The sequence below is a fragment of the Bufo bufo genome, chromosome 3 (assembly GCF_905171765.1).
Source record: "Bufo bufo chromosome 3, aBufBuf1.1, whole genome shotgun sequence".
In the NCBI taxonomy this organism is placed as follows: Eukaryota; Metazoa; Chordata; class Amphibia; order Anura; family Bufonidae; genus Bufo; species Bufo bufo.
In genome coordinates, this window is record NC_053391.1 from 266,444,163 (window position 1) to 266,464,429 (window position 20,267).

General features: G+C 44.6%; 1 protein-coding gene across 4 annotated transcripts in view; it reads right to left on the reverse strand.

The window, feature by feature from the left end:
* Positions 1 to 20,267, reverse strand: part of DCAF6 (DDB1 and CUL4 associated factor 6) — a 1,234,054-nt gene that overhangs the window by 923,824 nt on the left and 289,963 nt on the right. The window lies entirely within an intron of this gene.

Consider the following 20,267-nt stretch of genomic DNA (forward strand, 5'->3'; position numbering starts at 1 on the left):
CGGGTAACAGCGCGATCGTGAGTCCCCTCGGAACAATGCTGTGTTTGAGATAATTCTCCAGGCTTTGTACCTCCCACCAAGAGAGAATTTGATCTTTATAAATATCAGTCAGTTCTTTAAATGCTGCATGAAATGATGGGGTATACTTCTTTTGGAAAAATTCTTTATCTGAAAATACTTCTCTGGCCTCCACCAGCCAGCTCTCAGCACTGAAGCCAGTGGCAAGGAAACCTGCCATGCTCGGTGTTGATAGATATATATGACACTCAGTAAGGCCAAGTGAACAGGCTTGACCATTTACTACCAAAAATCAAATGGCAAAATGTACTAATCCCCTAGGGGACAAAGGGGTAAAACTTAACATTTATTAAGAATGTTTCTAAAATAAATAGGCGCTAAAGGAGGAGCCTCTAAGACAAACAAACATAAGACAGCCCAGAGGGCCTACTGTAAACTAGACATGCACAGTATGGTGACAGAAATATAGCCAAAACAGGAACGTTCTCACCCATGTTATGGAGTAGACATAGATGGCGGAATCTCTTTCGTGTTGCTGATGTCAAACGATGGACATTAATGATGTGTCGCCATACTGGATCAGTGCCGCGTTATTCACCACAGCATAGACAGGAATCGGGAGCAGCAGGCACTAGAAAACCCTACTAGAGAGCAGGGGGCTAAAACGCCCCTACCTGTCTATTCGAGGTACTTGCCCCGCAAGGGGCGTCCCCGCCCGGATACCCTATCCCTATTAGGGGCGGAATCCCTAGTACACCCTATTCAGGTAACCCCCGACGTGTCTTATGTCTGGGCTGTCTTATGTTTGTTTGTCTTAGAGGCTCCTCCTTTAGCGCCTATTTATTTTAGAAACATTCTTATATAAATGTTACGTTTTACCCCTTTGTCCCCTAGGGGGTTTAGTACATTTTGCCATTTAATTTTTGGGAGTAAATGGTTCAAGCCATGTTCACTTGGCCTTACTGAGTGTCAGAATATGGAGACACTAAAAAACATATTTTTTTCAACCACAATATTTCAACCACATTACTTAAGTTTTTTTTTTCTTCCCTCCACCTAAAATATTTCAGTTTGTATTTCAATTGATTTGTACAGTTTATAGGTCACATTAAAAGGTTGTAAAAAGTTCTGAAATGATTTATCTTCGTCTCATTTTTTTACATCACAGAAACCTGACATTTTTAACAGGGGTGTGTAGACTTTTATATCCACTGTATATCCAAAGTGTTACCCATAACAGTGACCTCCACAGCACCTTTCCCCCTTAATAGTAACCTCCACAGCAACCCACCCTCTTAACTTTGACCTCCACAGCAGCTTACCCCTTTAACAGTGACTTCCACAGTGCCCCACCCTGTTAACTGTGACGCTTACAGCCACCAGCCCACATAACAGTGTTCTCCACAGTGGCCCGTCCCCATAACACTAACCCTCCCCAGCACCTTGCCCCTTAAAATTGACCTCCACAGCAGCCCACCCCCTTAAAAATGCCATCCACAGCACCTCCACCCTTAACAGTGACTCAAAAGTATGCTGCCCCCTTAATGGTGACCTTAACAGAACCCCGCCCACTTAACTGTGATCTCCACAGTGCTTTTCGCCTTTACACTGACTTACACAGTGGCCTGCCCCCTCAACAGTCACCCCACAATGCCTTGCCCCCTTAAAAGTAACCTCTACAGTTCCCGGGCCCCAAACAGTGACCTGCACAGTGGTCTACCTCCTTAACAGTGACCTTCACAGACTCCGCCCCTTAACAGTCACCTCTACAGCACCTCGCCCGCTTAACATTGACTTACACAGTACCTCACCACCTTAACCGTGACCTCCACAGCATCCATTGCCTTAACAATGACCTCTGCAGCACCCCACTCCCATAACATTGACCTCCACAGTACCCGGCTCCATTAACAATGACCTCCACAGTGGCCTGAACCATTTATAGTGACCCTCCACAGAGATATACCCCTTAACAGTTATCTCCACAGGGCTCCCAACACCTTAACATTGACCCGCACAGCAGTCTGCCCCTTAACAGTGACCTCCACAGCTTTCCACCCACAGTGGGCCACCCGCTTAACACTGAACTGCACAGATGCCTTCCCCTTTAAATGGAATCTGTCAACTGGTTTGAGCATATTAAGGTGTTTACTACTGCCATGTACAATAAAATACTTATTTCTTGCTGTAGTCTTAATTTTTTGTTTCATGTTTCATTAGCGATAAAATCCACTTTTTATGTTATGCAAGTTAGTATCCAAGGTGCCCAAAGGGGCGTTATTATCCTTCTATGGAGCCCAGTAGCCCCCCCCCCCCCTACAGTGCCCAGCCTGCCTTCATTTAGAGACCAAGCACGCTCCTTCCAGCAAAAAGTAACTGCCCACACCCAAACTCTTTGCCGCCGCCCCCCCTCCGCTATGTGATTATTTGGAAGTAACTACACCCATATATTCCTTGCGTCCCGCTCTGTGAAATCTCACACAAGCACAGTACCACAAACTGCCTGCGCAATGTAGAAACTCCTAAGCGCAATAGCTTTAAATTTGTCCACTGGGCTCAGTGCATGCCCAGTGACACATTTGAAGCTGTTGCCCTCAGGAGCTTCTACATCGCGCAGGCAGTCCACAGTACTGCGCCTGCGTGAGATTTCACATAGCGGAGGGGGGCGGCGGCAAAAAGTTTGGGTGTGGGCAGTTACTTATGCTGGAAAGAGGCCTGCTTGGGCTCTAAAAAAAGTGGGCTGGGCACTGTAGGGGGGGGCTACTGGGCTCCATAGAAGGATAATAACGCCCCTTTGGGCACCTTGGACACTAATTTGCATAACAAAAAAGTGGATTTTATCGCTAATGAAACATGAAACAAAAAATTTAAGAGAGACTGCTCTACACCCCTTAATGTAAGACATCCATACCCTCTGTTTAATATAAGATTTCCACAGCACCCTGCCCCCCTTAAAATGTTACCTCCATAGCACCTTGCCCCTTAACAGTGACCTCTGACAGGTGAAGAAAAATAGTTGAGTTGTTTATGGAAACCTGGTGTAACTGTTTATGTCAAGACTGAAGAACCTGCAGGTTTCTTTTGATAATAAGAGTCATGTGACTGTGAATGGCAGTTAGAAGTGAGTGAAGCTGTGAGCTCCTATTGGCTAATACATTTTTTTGGGAATATCTCAGGAACGGTATATCCTAGAGAGCCGAGGACTGGTCTAAAACCTTCCCAGACACACAATGTACCGATGTTCCAATGTGAGGCAGAGCGGTGCAGTCATTTGGCCATGCATAAAGAACAGACAGACATCCTCTAGATTCCTGAGTTTTCCCCAGGAACCTAGAATCGCTTTCTAAAGATCCCTGGAGTGAAATTGGGACCAACATACTGCTAGAATACTCGCCATTAGTGATCCCAGAAGAGCCACTACTTAATGAATGGAACATGGTGTACCTCTCCTGAAGTTTCTCACCTGGGATTGAATCTTTGATTCTTTCTCCAATGAAAGAAAACTCTTCTGTTTGACAATCAAATAGTACCCCCGAAATGCTCGTTTGTGAGGATAGGATTTTGTTCAATTTATTAGACAATGGAGATGGTACAACAGCTGACAAGTCTGAAAACTGAATTCTCTAGTGACTCTGCTGAGTTATTCACAATTAGAAGGTCATCCAAGTAGGGGACAATAAGGAATATTGCTACTCGTTAGATGCGTCACTACCTCTAGCATAATTTTTGCTAACACTCACGGAGCTGCGATTATCCCAAAAGGAAAAGACTGCAACTGGAAATGTTTTAGCTGTTCTTTTATATACACTACAAGTCAAATTTTTGATACAGCAGTCATATTGGTAAATGGTAATAGGCATCCTGGAGACCCAGGAATGCCATGAAATCTCCTCCCTCTAAGATTTGTCATAGATTTTATTGTTAGCATTTTGAACTTGTTATATTGTATTAACCTGTTCTGATATTTCAGAAATATATATATATACACTCACCCTAAAGAATTATTAGGAACACCTGTTCTATTTCTCATTAACCACCTCAGCTCCCCTAGCTTAAACACCCTTAATGACCAGACCACTTTTTACAATTCTGCACTACACTACTTTCACGGTTTATTGCTCGGTCATACAACTTACCACCCAAATAAATTTTACCTCCTTTTCTTCTCACTAATAGAGCTTTCATTTGGTGGTATTTCATTGCTGCTGACATTTTGACTTTTTTTGTTATTAATCGAAATTTACTGAAATTTTTGAAAAAAAATGACATTTTTCACTTTCAGTTGAATTTTTTATTTTTTTTTAAAAATACATTTCTATATAAATTTTTCTCTAAATTTATTGTTTCTACATGTCTTTGATAAAAAAAAAATGCAATAAGTGTATATTTATTGGTTTGGGTAAAAGTTATAGCGTTTACAAACTATGGTACAAAAATGTGAATTTCCGCATTTTGAAGCAGCTCTGACTTTCTGAGCACCTGTCATGTTCCTGAGGTTCTACAATGCCCAGACAGTAGAAAAACCCCACAAGTGACCCCATTTTGGAAAGAAGACACCCCTAAGGTATTCGCTGATGGGCATAGTGAGTTCATAGAACTTTTTATTTTTTGTCAGTTAGTGGAAAATGATGATTTTTTTTTCTTACAAAGTCTCATATTCCACTAACTTGTGACAAAAAAATAAAAACATCCATGAACTCACTATGCCCATCACAAAATACCTTGGGGTGTTTTCTTTCCAAAATGGGGTCACTTGTGGGGTAGTTATAGGAGGGCATTTTTAGACATTTTGATTCCAGACTTCTTCTCCACACTTTAGGGCCCCTAAAATGCCAGGGCAGTATAAATACCCACATGTGACCCCATTTTGGAAAGAAGACACCCCAAGGTATTTCGTGAGGGGCATGGCGAGTTCATAGAAGTTTTAGATTTTTGTCACAGTTAGCGGAAATTTTTTTATTTTTATTTTTTCTCACAAAGTCTCCCTTTCCGCTAACTTGTGACAAAAATTTCAATCTTTCATGGACTCAATATGCCCCTCAGCGAATACCTGGGGGTGTCTTCTTTCCAAAATGGGGTCATTTGTGGGGTGTGTTTACTGTTCTGGCATTTTGGGCAAGGCTAAATTGTGAGCAACCCTGTAAAGCCTAAAGGTACTCGTTGGACTTTCGGCCCCTTTACGCACCTAGGCTGCAAAAAAGTGTCACACATGTGGTATCGCCGTCTTCAGGAGAAGTAGGGCAATGTGTTTTGGGGTGTATTTTTACATATACCCATGCTGGGGAGAGAAATATCTCTGTAAATGACAACTTTTTAATTTTTTTTATACAAAGTTGTCAATTTACAGAGATATTCCTCTCACCCAGCATGGGTATATGTAAAAATACACCCAAAACACATTGCCCTACTTCTCCTGAGTATGGCGATACCACATGTGTGACACTTTTTTGCAGCCTAGATGCGCAAAGGGGCCAAATTCCAATGAGAATCTTTACGATTTCACAGGCATTTTTTACGCATTTGGATTCCAAACTACTTCTCAGGCTTTAGGTCCCCTTAAGTGCCAGGGCAGTATAAATACTCCACAAGTGACCCCATTGTGGAAAGAAGACACCCCAGGTATTCCGTGAGGGGCATGGCGAGTTCCTAGAATATTTTTTTTTTGGCACAAGTTAGCGGAAAATGATTTTTTTATATTTTTTTTCTCTTACAAAGTCTCATATTCCACTAACTTGTGACAAAAAATAAAATTTTACATGAACTCGCCATGCCCCTCACGAAACACCTTGGGGTGTCTTCTTTCCAAAATGGGGTCACTTGTGGGGTATTTATACTGCCCTGGCATTTTAGGGGCCCTAAAGCGTGAGAAGAAGTCTGGAATATAAATGTCAAAAATTTTTTACGCATTTGGATTCCGTGAGGGGTATGGTGAGTTCATGTGAGATTTTATTTTTTGTCACAAGTTAGTGGAATATGAGACTTTGTAAGAGAAAAAAAATAAAAAAAATAAAAATAAATCATTTTCCGCTAACTTGTGACAAAAACAAAAAAATCTTCTATGAACTCGCCATGCCCTTCAAAAGTGATCTTTTTATAGCGCCGCAGCGATTTTATGGTGTTTTTGCAGTGATCAGAAAAAAAAAATTCTGTCACTGCGGTGGGGCGGACTGAACGCAATGTGTGCGCACAAGATCAGGCCTGATCGGGCAAACACTGCGGTTTTTTGTAGGCCTATAGAACATGTCCTATTCTTGTCCGCAATTGTGACAAGAAAAGGCATTTTCTATATAGTTCTGGCAATGTGCGGATCCGCAAAATGCGGAAGCACATTACCGGTGTCCCGTGTTTTGCGAATCCGCGGTGGCCGTGTTTTGCGGATCCGCGGATCCTCAAAACACATACGGACGTCTGAATGGAGCCTTACAGGGGGGTGATCAATGACAGGGGGGTGATCAGGGAGTCTATATGGGGTGATCACCCCCCTGTAAGGCTCCATTCAGACGTCCGTATGTGTTTTTGCGGATCCGCAAAACACATACTGACGTCTGAATGGAGCCTTACAGGGGGGTGATCAATGACAGGGGGGTGATCAGGGGAGTCTATATGGGGTAATCAGGGGTTAATAAGGGGTTAATAAGTGACAGGGGGGGGTGTAGTGTAGTGGTGATTGGTGCTACTTACAGAGCTGCCTGTGTCCTCTGGTGGTCGATCCAAGCAAAAGGGACCACCAGAGGACCAGGTATATTAGATGCTATTATCAAAACAGCGTCTAATATACCTTTAAGGGGTTAAAAAAAAAATCGCATCTACAGCCTGCCAGCGGCGATCGTTCGCTGGCAGGCTGCAGATCCACTCGTTTACCTTCGGTTCCTGTGAACGCGCGCTCCTGTGTGCGCGCGTTCACAGGAAATCTCGCCTCTCGCGAGATGACGCGCCAGCGCGTCCAGGAGGAGTGAATCGACCGCCTCCGGAACGCAATCCTGCGTTAGGCGGTCCGGAGGCGGTTAATGCAATTATCTAGTCAACCAATCACATGGCAGTTGCTTCAATGCATTTAGGGGTGTGGTCCTGGTCAAGACAATCTCCTGAACTTAAAACTGAATGTCAGAATGGGAAAGAAAGGTGATTTAAGCAATTTTGAGCGTGGCATGGTTGTTGGTGCCAGACGGGCCGGTCTGAGTATTTCACAATCAGTTACTGGGATTTTCATGCACAACCATTTCTAGGGTTTACAAAGAATGGTGTGAAAAGGGAAAAACATCCAGTATGTGGCAGTCCTGTGGGCAAAAATGCCTTGTGAATGCTAGAGGTCAGAGGAGAATGGGTCGACTGATTCAAGCTGATAGAAGAGCAACGTTGACTGAAATAACCACTCGTTACAACCGAGGTATGCAGCAAAGCATTTGTGAAGCCACAACACGCACAACCTTGAGGCGGATGGGCTACAACAGCAGAAGGACCCCACCGGGTACCACTCATCTCCACTACAAATAGGAAAAAGAGGCTACAATTTGCACGAGCTCACCAAAATTGGACTGTTGAAGACTGGAAAAATGTTGCCTGGTCTGATGAGTCTCGATTTCTGTTGAGGACATTCAAATGGTAGAGTCCGAATTTGGCGTAAACAGAATGAGAACATGCATCCTTCCTCTCATGGCTACTTCCAGCAGGATAATGCACCATGTCACAATGCTCGAATCATTTCAAATTGGTTTCTTGAACATGACAATGAGTTCACTGTACTAAATGGCCCCCCACAGTCACCAGATCTCAACCCAATAGAGCATCTTTGGGATGTGGTGGAATGGGAGCTTCGTGCCCTGGATGTGCATCCCTCACATCTCCATCAACTGCAAGATGCTATCCTATCAATATGGGCCAACATTTCTAAAGAATGCTATCAGCACCTTGTTGAATCAATGCCACGTAGAATTAAGGCACTTCTGAAGGCAAAAGGGGGTCCAACACCGTATTAGTATGGTGTTCCTAATAATTCTTTAGGTGAGTGTATATATATATATATATATATATATATATAATACACACACATTATTATTTTATTTTTTACGAGAATCTGTTTCTTGACTGCTCTTGGGGCACAAGGGATAGCACCTTTGTTGCTAATAAATACAGAATGCCTTCTTTCAAAGCCTGTTGAAGAGTAGCTGACTCCTGTACCAGGACTATTTTGAATGTATAAGAAGTGGGAGACAAAAATGGTATACTGTAGCCATTTATTGAAAGATTTAAAGTCCACAGATTTGTATAAAACTTTTCCCATTCGTGAAAGAGTTTTAGTCTTCCCCATACCGTTGTTGCTTAGAGATTTCAGGGCTTTGAGGTATAAAGATAGAAACTCTACTTTTGCTCCCCCAAAGGGCCTTACACTTTTCCAATTTTTCCTCCCCAAAATTCCTTTCTTAAATCTACAAAATAGATGGTTTATTTTCCTGTTATCGGAGGGAAAAGGTTTTTACTACCCGAGGCCTTTTCCAGGATTTTTTCTAAATCCTACCCAAACAGCCTGTTTGCATAAAATGGGAAACTACAAAGCTTTAGTTTTTAAGTAGTATTCCCCGAGCATGATTTTAACAAAAGTGCTCTTCTGGGCATATTGGCTAAACCAGTGGTTTTAGTTGCTCTTCTCACTGATTCCGCAATTGCATTGAATATAAAATACACTGCTTTAGGCCTTATTCACACGTCAGTGTTTTGGTCAGTTATTTTCATCAGTGATTTTGAGCCAAAACCAGGTGCGGGTCTAAACACAGAACAGGTGAAGATCTTTCCCTTATATCTTATCACTGTGTAGCCTCCGCTTCTAGATATAAACCTGCCTCCAATGACCTCTTCCCTACCCTCGCAAGCCACGGACGCACAACAGGCATCCTTAGTGGCACAAGATGTATCTAAAGTGCTGCTTCCTCTGTTTGATAAGCATCTAGAAGACCTCTACTCATCTATCAACTCGGCACTGGCCCAAATTAACACTAATGCACAAAAAAATTGCTGACCTAGAAACACAACTTCTACCGAAACATCGATCACCCAACTCCAAGTCTCTGAACAAGCCTTGAGGGAAAAGTTACAGGACTTAGAAAAGAGGGACAGATGCAACAATCTCAGGTTTGTGGACATCCCAATAACTGTGCCCGTTTGCTGATTCTTACATACTAGAATTATACGGTTCCAACTCCTATACTGGCCCAAATTGCGTATACATGATGGAACAAGAAATGTAATCTTCAACACCCCAGAGGAGACACAACGTCATCTACGCACAAATGAAAACGACTAACCAGCATACCCTTCAAGGAGGGTCTTGAACACTCCCCTACTATGATATATCTTATTGTAATGCAAGGCACCAATAAAACAGACCAGTGAGGATGAAGTCAAAGGGGTTTATTAACAAAATAAACAAAGTCCAGGTAAACTTCACTGGGCAAATATCAGGCAAACAAAAAACGAAGGAAAGCCAGGAGTAGTCCTAATCCGTGCATTAGTCTCTGTGCAACTTGCCAGGTAAACTGATGCGTCACGGAAAGTCCCGGGTCCTGGGTCCCACTGGAACGGACGGAGTCCCAGCAATCTTCAGTCAGTAGCTAGCAGTACTGACCTGCACCTAGATAAGGAAGGATAACATTGGGCACTGACCGACCTGGGAGGCCACCTTTTATGTGCCTGCTAACAAATCCCAGGGCGCCAAGTGTCCACTCCCCATAGGTCATGTTCCTGCCCTACACCTGTGTACAAGGCTTGGTTGGTCATTAGTCAATTAGACCAATGCCGGCCCCCTAATATACTTTGAACTTGCGGCCAGGTGCTATTCCCTTCGCTGGTCGGCGTAGCGCATAAGAAGTGCGTACACACGACCACGTATCCCCTTGCGAACCCGTTTTCGAACATACACGCGGATGCACGACATGGACAGCGGAATGGAATCCGCAATAGGCACCGGAGACAAGCTCGGCCGCAGTGCACTGCCATTAGCCTGGCCAAGCGGTCCCTGAAAGCCATGCGGTCTTCCCCTTTGGCACACATGCGAACGCATCCCCGCGTCGGTTCGCAACGGGGTCAGAGCTGGTGTATCAATAATGTGCTGCTACGCAGTTAAAATCTATATCGTTTATTTCATTGAACCATTCATATATTCTATATTTGGTCATATGCTCCCATCTAGTGGCCGTTTTTGGTAATGTGCTTGTTTTTCTGTTCGTGATATCTGTCATTCATTTCATTGCTTCACCCCTTCTTCTGTGTACCTCACTTCCTGTTTCTCCATACTGCTCCAGCAATTGAACAGGTACACATGTATTCTCATGTAAGCTTATAAAAGCATCATCTTTTGAACGCACAATACTAGAATCCATCTGTTCTGCTGTACTCTGTTATCTGGCTTACAGAATAAAGCAACTTATTCGGTGTTGGTGAGTTCAAGCTATCTGATAAGGATTGTTCGCAGTGATTATATATCTGCTTATACAGGCCAGGCATAGAGGTCTCACTAGGGATAAATCGCTATTACAACAATCGGAGTCAGAATAGTCAAAAGATGCATAGAATTCCTACAGCCTGCTGTGTATATATGTGTGTGCCTAATCTGCAATCAAGCTCAGTGCCATCCGCCATCTTGTGAAAGCACATGGTCGCACAAGCTTACTGCACTTCAAGTGAATGTTGAAGACTGTTTCTCTACATTGCACTGTGTTACCTCACCTGTCTAAGCTGCTGTTCGTCTTCTTAACTACCTCCGGACCGCCTAACGCACGGATGCTTCCTGGAGGCGGTCGATTCATTCCTCCTGGACGCATCCGTGCGTCATCTCGCGAGACGCGAGATTTCGGTCAGAGCCGGCCCGCACATGCGCATCGCGGGCCGGCAAAAGTTCAAGGAGTATTTCGTCAGCAACCTGCCAGCCAAAGATCGTCGCTGGCAGATTGCTGATTTTTAAAAAATCGAATCACAAGCCATCTAACACCTTATATTTATAATTATAAGGTGTTAAATGGCTTCTCTGCTCCTCTGCTGGTCCTTTTGGTCGGTTGGTTCCAGCAGAGGAGCAGACATCACAGTGAGTACCCACCAACACCACACTTAGCCCCAGATCACCCCCCATCACCCCAATTAACCCCTTGATCGCCCCTGTCAATCACCTAGTGAAAGGGAAAAAAGTGATCACTGTAAACTGTCACTTTTTTTTTCCACTGGTATTGACTGATAGGTTAGGCCCCTTGGTTAGGTAGTTAGCGTCGGTTAGCGCCCAGCCCACCGCACCGCAGTCACTTATTCGCTGATTAGCGTATCGCTAATCAGCTTTTGTACTTTTATAGTATCTGTAAGTGATCAAAACTGATCACAGTCAGATCTATAATTGTATTAGTGTCACCTTAGTTCGCCCTCCACCCAAAACGCAGTGTTTGCCCGATCAGGCCTGATCGGTCGCCCACACTTGCGTTTACCCACGCCCGCCCCAGTGACAAAATATTTTTTTTTTTTAATCACTGCACAATCACTTTACAAGCGCTGCGGCGATAAAAAAAAATCAGTTTTGATATTTTTTATCAATCGCAGCGGCCTCCGGTACTTCGCTAGCCTCCAATTTGTAAGACAGGCTTGCTTTTTTTCTTAGGTAGTCTCAGGGAATACCCCTAAATTTAGTAGTCCAAATGTCAAACAGGGGGTATTCTTCTGAAGAGGCCTACAGGATTCTGACCCGGTCGGATGAGGATTGGGAACCCTCATCTGATGAATCTAGCAGGTCAGAATATGAACCTGTAGAAAGCAGTGGCAGTCTGACCCAAAGTTCGGACGAGGAGGTTGAGGTCCCTGATAGCACCAGGCGTACCCGGCCCTGTGTCGCTAGACCACAGGTTGCGCAGGATCCGTTTCAAGGGCAGCAGTGTGGGGTTGGCGCTGTCGGATTACGTGGTGAGGCATACACCAGCAGCGCAGCCCATCCTGGACCTAGTACCAGCACTGCCGTACAACATGGTGAAGTGGCGAGCACCAGAAGGGCAGTTGAAGCTGGAACGGTGGCACGTGCAATAGTTACCCCGTCGCAGCCACCGCACAGACAGGCCTGTAGAGCCCCTAGAGTCCCTGAGGTGCTGGCAAACCCTGATTGGCAGTCCCCAACTTCAGCCGCACCTGTAGTTCCCCCCTTTCACCGCCCAGTCTGGAGTTCGGGTTGAGACAGCTCAGATCGGTTCGGCACTGGGATTTTTTGAGCTGTTCTTGACTGCGGAGATCTTGGACTTAGTCGTGGCAGAAACAAATCGGTATGCCACTCAATTTATAGCAGCCAACCCGGGAAGCTTTTATGCCCAGCCTTTCCGGAGGAAACGAGTCCAAGTTTCCGAAATTAAAATTTTTCTGGGCCTTCTCCTCAACATGGGTCTAACCAAAAAGCATGAATTGCGGTCATATTGGTCCACGAACCCAATTCATCACATGCCCATGTTCTCTGCTGCTATGTCCAGGACACGATTTGAGACCATCCTGCGTTTCCTGCACTTTAGCGACAACACCACCTCCCGTCCCAGATGCCAGCCAGCTTTTGACCGGCTCCACAAAATTCGGCCCCTCATAGACCACTTCAACAACAAATTTGCAGATTTGTATAACCCTGAGCAAAACATCTGCGTAGACGAGTCCCTTATACATTTTACCGGGAGCCTTGGCTTCAAACAATACATCCCAAGCAAGTGTGCCCGGTATGGGGTCAAATTGTATAAGCTCTGTGAAAGGGCCACAGGCTATACCCACAAATTTCGGATCTATGAAGGAAAAGATCAGACCCTGGAGCCGGTCGGTTGCCCTGACTACCTGGGGAGCAGTGGGAAGACAGTCTGGGACTTGGTGTCACCCTTATTTGGCAAGGGGTACCATCTTTATGTGGACAATTTTTACACAAGTGTGCCCTTTTTCAGGCATTTGTTCCTACAACAGATTGGCTGCTGTGGCACCGCTGAACCTAGTCGCCAGGGCTTCCCCCAACGGCTCGTTACCACCCGTCTTGCAAGGGGGAAGAGGGCTGCCTTGTGTAATGAAGAACTGCTCGCGGTGAAATGGAGAGACAAGCATGACGTTTACATGCTCTCCTCCATTCACGCAGACACGACAATACAAATTGAACGGGCAACTAGTGTCATTGAAAAGCCCCTCTCAGTCCACGACTATAACCTTCACATGGGAGGGGTGGACTTCAATGACCAGATGTTGGCTCCCTATTTAGTTTCCCGACGCACCAGACGCTGGTATAAGAAGGTGTCTGTATATTTGATTTAATTGGCTGCATATAATAGTTTTGTTCTCTACAGAAAGGCTGGGAGAGCAGGATCCTTCCTCAAATTTCAGGAAGAGATCATCGAGAACATCCTGTATCCAGGAGGTTCCGTGGCCCCAACCACCAGTGTAGTGAGCCGTCTACACGAGCGACATTTCCCCAATGTCGTTGCTGGTACCTCAACCCAACCGTCACCCCGAAAAAGATGTCGTGTCTGTAGCAGGAGTGGAATAAGGCGTGACACTCGCTATTTCTGTCCTGACTGCCCTGACCACCCTGCCCTATGCTTAGGGGAGTGTTTCCGGAAGTACCACACACAGGTACACTTAGCATAGGGATTGCATCTCACAGGACAGGCACACAGGGCTATTAGGGCCCTTACACTCACAGCTGCTGCAAACCTCTCCTTTCACCTGGGATAAAGTGCATAATGTACTTCGCCACATCTTTGGGCGATTTGCGCTTTGCACATTGTCCCATGGGGAAGGAGAGGTTTGTCCTATAAGGTAAAAAAAAAAAAAAAAAATCACCGGTAAGCAAAAAAGTTAACGTTCAGTTCAAAAAATTAAATAAAGTTTATATGTTCCGTTCAAATTTTATTGTAAACTTAATAAATTTATTGCGTTGCGGCCTGGTTTTTTCTTTTTTTTTTACCTTCCAGGTGGACCAACCGATCGACTAGCTGCAGCACTGATGTGCATTCTGACAGAAGCATTGCGCTGCTGTCAGATTACACAAAAGTCGGTGTATGCGGCGCTGCAAGACGAGATTTCTCCTCTGCAGTAAAAGATACGTTTGCCGAGGCATATGAGCTGAGGAGGCGGCGGTGTTCATATACTTTGGCAAACACTTTGTATATAAAAAAAATATATAATAAAATCCCGGCAATGATTTATTCATCCACATCGATTGATGTGAATAGAGAAATCGGGTTTGCCAGGGCATACGAGCTAAGTGGGTATGGAGGTTGGGCGGAGCTCCTATGTCCTGGCAGACGCCTTTCCCCTCCTTTTTTTTTTTTGGCAGAGATTTTTTCATCCACATTGATCGATGCGAATGAAGAAATCTGTGCCGTTCATTTTTTCTTTCAGCCCAGAGGCTGAACGGAAAAAAAAAATCTCATTACCCGTATGCTAAATACACTGCTCAAAAAAATAAAGGGAACACAAAAATAACACATCCTAGATCTGAATTAATTAAATATTCTTCTGAAATACTTTGTTCTTTACATAGTGGAATGTGCTGACAACAAAATCACACAAAAATAAAAAAATGGAAATCAAATTTTTTAACCCATGGAGGTCTGGATTTGGAGTCACACTAAAAATTAAAGTGGAAAAACACACTACAGGCTGATCCAACTTTGATGTAATGTCCTTCAAACAAGTCAAAATGAGGCTCAGTAGTGTGTGTGGCCTCCACGTGCCTGTATGACCTCCCTACAACGCCTGTGCATGCTCCTGATGAGGTGGCGGACGGTCTCCTGAGGTATCTCCTCCCAGACCTGGACTAAAGCATCTGCCAACTCCTGGACAGTCTGTGGTGCAACGTTGGTGGATAGAGCGAGACATGATGTCCCAGATGTGCTCAATTGGATTCAGGTCTGGGGAACGGGCGGGCCAGTCCATAGCATCAATGCCTTCGTCTTGCAGGAACTGCTGACACACTCCAGCCACATGAGGTCTAGCATTGTCTTGCATTAGGAGGAACCCAGGGCCAACCGCACCAGCATATGGTCTCACAAGGGGTCTAAGGATCTCATCTCGGTACCTAATGGCAGTCAGGCTACCTCTGGCGAGCACATGGAGGGTTGTGCGGCCCTTCAAAGAAATGCCACCCCACACCATTACTGACCCAATGCCAAACCGGTCATGCTGGAGGATGTTGCAGGCAGCAGAACATTCTCCACGGCGTCTCCAGACTCTGTCACGTCTGTCACATGTGCTCAGTGTGAACCTGCTTTCATCTGTGAAGAGCACAGGGCGCCAGTGGCGAATTTGACAATCTTGGTGTTCTCTGGCAAATGCCAAACGTCCTGCACGGTGTTGGGCTGTAAGTACAACCCCCACCTGTGGACGTCGGGCCCTCATATCACCCTCATGGAGTCTGTTTCTGACCGTTTGAGCAGACACATGCACATTTGTGGCCTGCTAGAGGTCATTTTGCAGGGCTCTGGCAGTGCTCCTCCTGTTCCTCCTTGCACAAAGACGGAGGTAGCGGTCCTGCTGCTGGGTTGTTGCCCTCCTACAGCCTCCTCCACGTCTCCTGATGTACTGGCCTGTCTCCTGGTAGCGCCTCCATGCTCTGGACACTACGCTGACAGACACAGCAAACCTTCTTGCCACAGCTCGCATTGATGTGCCATCCTGGATAAGCGGCACTACCTGAGCCACTTGTGTGGGTTGTAGACTCCGTCTCATGCTACCACTAGAGTGAAAGCACCGCCAGCATTCAAAAGTGACCAAAACATCAGCCAGGAAGCATAGGAACTGAGAAATGGTCTGTGGTCACCACCTGCAGAACTACTCCTTTATTGGGGGTGTCTTGCTAATTGCCTATAATTTCCACCTGTTGTCTATCCCATTTGCACAACAGCATGTGAAATTGATTGTCACTGAGTGTTGCTTCCAAAGTGGACAGTTTGATTTCACAGAAGTGTGATTGACTTGGAGTTACATTGTGTTGTTTAAGCGTTCCCTTTATTTTTTTGAGCAGTGTATAAGGAGAATAGCAGAAACTCCTAATGCTTACCATACATGTAATGATTGCGGAGACCCTCAAATGCCAGGGCAGTACAAACACCCCACAAATGACCCCATTTTGGAAAGAAGACACCCCAAGGTATTCGCTGAGGGGCATATTGAGTCCATGAAAGATTGAAATTTTTGTCCCAAGTTAGCGGAAAGGGAGACTTTGTGAGAAAAAACAAAAAATAAATAAATTTCCGCTAACTTGTGGCAAAAAAAAAATATTTCTATGAACTCGCCATGCCCCTCATTGAATACCTTGGGGTGTCTTCTTTCCAAAATGGGGTCACATGTGGGGTATTTATACTGCCCTGGCATTTTAGGGGCCCTAAAGCGTGAGAAGAAGTCTGGGATCCAAATGTCTAAAAATGCCCTCCTAAAAGGAATTTGGGCCCCTTTGCGCATCTAGGCTGCAAAAAAGTGTCACACATCTGGTATCGCCGTACTCAGGAGAAGTTGGGGAATGTGTTTTGGGGTGTCATTTTACATATACCCATGCTGGGTGAGAGAAATATCTCGGTCAAATGCCAACTTTGTATAAAAAAAAGTGTGTGACACTTTTTTGCAGCCTAGGTGGGCAAAGGGGCCCACATTCCAAAGAGCACCTTTAGGATTTCACAGGTCATTTTTTACACATTTTGATTTCAAACTACTTACCACACATTAGGGCCCCTAAATTGCCAGGGCAGTATAACTACCCCACAAGTGACCCCATTTTGGAAAGAAGACACCCCAAGGTATTCCGTGAGGGGCATAGCGAGTTCCTAGAATTTTTTATTTTTTGTCACAAGTTAGCGTAAAATGATGATTTTTTTTAATTTTATTTTTTTTCTTACAAAGTCTCATATTCCACTAACTTGTGACAAAAAATAAAAACTTTCATGAACTCACTATGCCCATCACGAAATACCTTGGGGTGTCTTCTTTCCAAAATGGGGTCACTTGTGGGGTAGTTATACTGCCCTGGCATTCTAGGGGCCCTAATGTGTGGTAAGTAGTTTGAAATCAAAATGTGTAAAAAATGGCCGGTGAAATCCGAAAGGTGCTCTTTGGAATGTGGGCCCCTTTGCCCACCTAGGCTGCAAAAAAGTGTCACACATCTGGTATTGCCGTACTCAGGAGAAGTTGGGCAATGTGTTTTGGGGTGTCATTTTACATATACCCATGCTGGGTGAGATAAATATCTCGGCAAAAGACAACTTTTCCAATTTTTTTATACAAAGTTGGCATTGGACCGAGATATTTCTCTCACCCAGCATGGGTATATGTAAAATGACACCCCAAAACACATTGCCCAACTTCTACTGAGTACGGCAATAACAGATGTGTGACACTTTTTTGCAGCCTAGGTGGGCAAAGGGGCCCACATTCCAAAGAGCACCTTTAGGATTTCACAGGTCATTTTTTACACATTTTGATTTCAAACTACTTACCACACATTAGAGCCCCTAAAATGCCAGGGCAGTATAACTACCCCACAAATGACCCCATTTTGGAAAGAAGACACCCCCAGGTATTTCGTGATGGGCATAGTGAGTTCATGGAAGTTTTTATTTTTAGTCACAAGTTAGTGGAATATGAGACTTTGTAAGGAAAAAAAAAATCATCATTTTCCGCTAACTTGTGACAAAAAATAAAAAGTTCTATGAACTCACTATGCCCATCAGCGAATACCTTAGGGTGTCTACTTTCCGAAATGGGGTCATTTGTGGGGTGTTTGTACTGTCTGGCCATTGTAGAACCTCAGGAAACATGACAGGTGCTCAGAAAGTCAGAGCTGATTCGAAAAGCGGAAATTCACATTTTTGTACCATAGTTTGTAAACGCTATAACTTTTACCCAAACTATTTTTTTTTTACCCAAACATTTTTTTTTATCAAAGACATGTAGAACAATAAATTTAGAGAACAATTTATATATGGATGTCGGTTTTTTTGAAAAATTTTACAACTGAAAGTGAAAAATGACATTTTTTTGCAGAAAAATCATTAAATTTCGATTAATAACAAAAAAAAGTAAAAATGTCAGCAGCAATGAAATACCACCAAATGACAGCACTATTAGTGAGAAGAAAAGGAGGTAAAATTCATTTAGGTGGTAAGTTGCATGACCGAGCAATAAACGGTGAAAGTAGTGTAGTGCAGAAGTGTAAAAAGTGGCCTGGTCATTAAGGGTGTTTAAGCTAGGGGGGCTGAAGTGGTTAAAGAGACAGTACAATTTTTTGCAAAACCGTAAAAATGTCTAGACAAGGCTCTGAACACTCTTTTATGGCTGAACCAACGCAGATACATCATGCCTCTGAACCCGCAGACGTACAGGGAGCAGATTCTGCAGATATTACCGAACAGAGTGTCCAAACTGTCACGGATGATGTTGCAGATAGCTGGAAGTTATGAATAGACGTCCGACTGGCTTGATCCCAAACTAAGGAGCATATAGGTGACCCCTATAAAACCCTAAGAGCTAACCCTGAATGCTAAACACATACAAGGGTCTCAAAGGTAGACGATTGTATGCCCCCGTACCTAGACTGTGTGACACCTGAAAACCCTATAATAGTGAGAGAACACGACCACCGGCTCCCTGCACTTCATACGGAGGGAGTCAGGGTCATCTAGAATCAAGACAGCAAAGAAACACAATACATGAAAGGACTTATCTGAACAAGCAGTAGCAGAAGCCTCCAGCAGTGAATATTTCAATCCAGGAAGTAGTATAAACCACAAAGTGAGGCAGTATGGGAGGGAATATAAAGGAAAGAGGATTAGTCTAAATAGGTGACACCTGGGGGAAGAAAATGAGATGAGAAAGTGAAACCAATACAAAGAACATCATGCAAGAGGTAGAGAAGGACGTCTGTCAGACCTTCTCACAGAAGTGGCGGTGACAGTACCCCTCCCTCTACGGATGGACTCCGGACACTCAGAACCCACCTTCTCAGGATGAGACCTATGGAAAGCCTTGATGAGACGAGTGGCCTTAATGTCCGCCACTGGAACCCACATCCTCTCCTCAGGACCATAACCCTCCCAATGAACAAGGTACTGGAGAGAACCGCGGACAATGTGAGAATCCACAATCCTAGAGACCTGGAATTTAAGATTACCATCAACAAAAATCGGAGGAGGAGGCAAACAGGAGGGTACAGTGGGTTGGACATAAGGTTTTAATAGGGACCTGTGAAAAACATTATGGATCTTCCAAGTCTGAGGAAGATCAAGACGGAAGGAAACGGGATTGATGACGGACAAGATCTTGTAAGGCCCAATAAACTTAGGACCCAACTTCCAGGAGGGAACCTTCAGTTTGATATTCTTTGTAGACAACCACACCAGATCACCTACATTCAGGTCCGGACCAGGCACACGTCTCTTATCCGCCACACGCTTATATCTCTCACTCATCCTCTTCAGATTACCCTGAATCTTTTGCCAAATAAATGACAAAGACGAGGAAAATCTCTCCTCATCAGGTAAACCAGAAGACCCCTCTCCAGAGAATGTCCCAAACTGTGGATAAAACCCATATGCACCAAAAAATGGTGACTTATCAGAGGACTCCTGGTGACGGTTATTTAAAGCAAACTCAGCAAGGGACAAAAAAGAATACCAATCCTCCTGATTCTCCGCCACAAAACAGCGCAGATATGTCTCCAGATTCTGATTGACGCGTTCGATCTGACCATTCGACTGCGGATGAAAAGCAGAAGAAAATGACAACTGAATCCCCAAGTGAGAACAGAAGGCCTTCCAGAATCTGGAAACAAATTGCGTGCCCCTATAAGAAACAATGTCTGAAGGAATGCCATGCAATTTAACAATGTGATCAACAAACGCTTGCGCCAACGTCTTAGCATTGGGTAACCCGGGAAAGGGAATGAAATGCGCCATTTTGCTAAAACGGTTCACTACCACCAGAATGACAGTCTTAGCCGAGGAACGAGGCAGGTCCATAATGAAGTCCATGGACAGATGCGTCCAAGGACGGGAAGGAATGGGTAAAGGGAGGAGAGAACCCGATGGCCGTGAATGAGGGACCTTGGCACGAGCGCAGGTCTCGCAGGCTGCCACAAAACCCTCAACCGTCTTACGAAGAGCCGGCCACCAGAATCTCCGAGCAATGAGATCTACTGTGGCTCTACTCCCCGGGTGCCCAGCAAGGACAGTATCGTGGTGCTCCTTAAAAACCTTGTGTCGTAAAGCAAGAGGCACAAA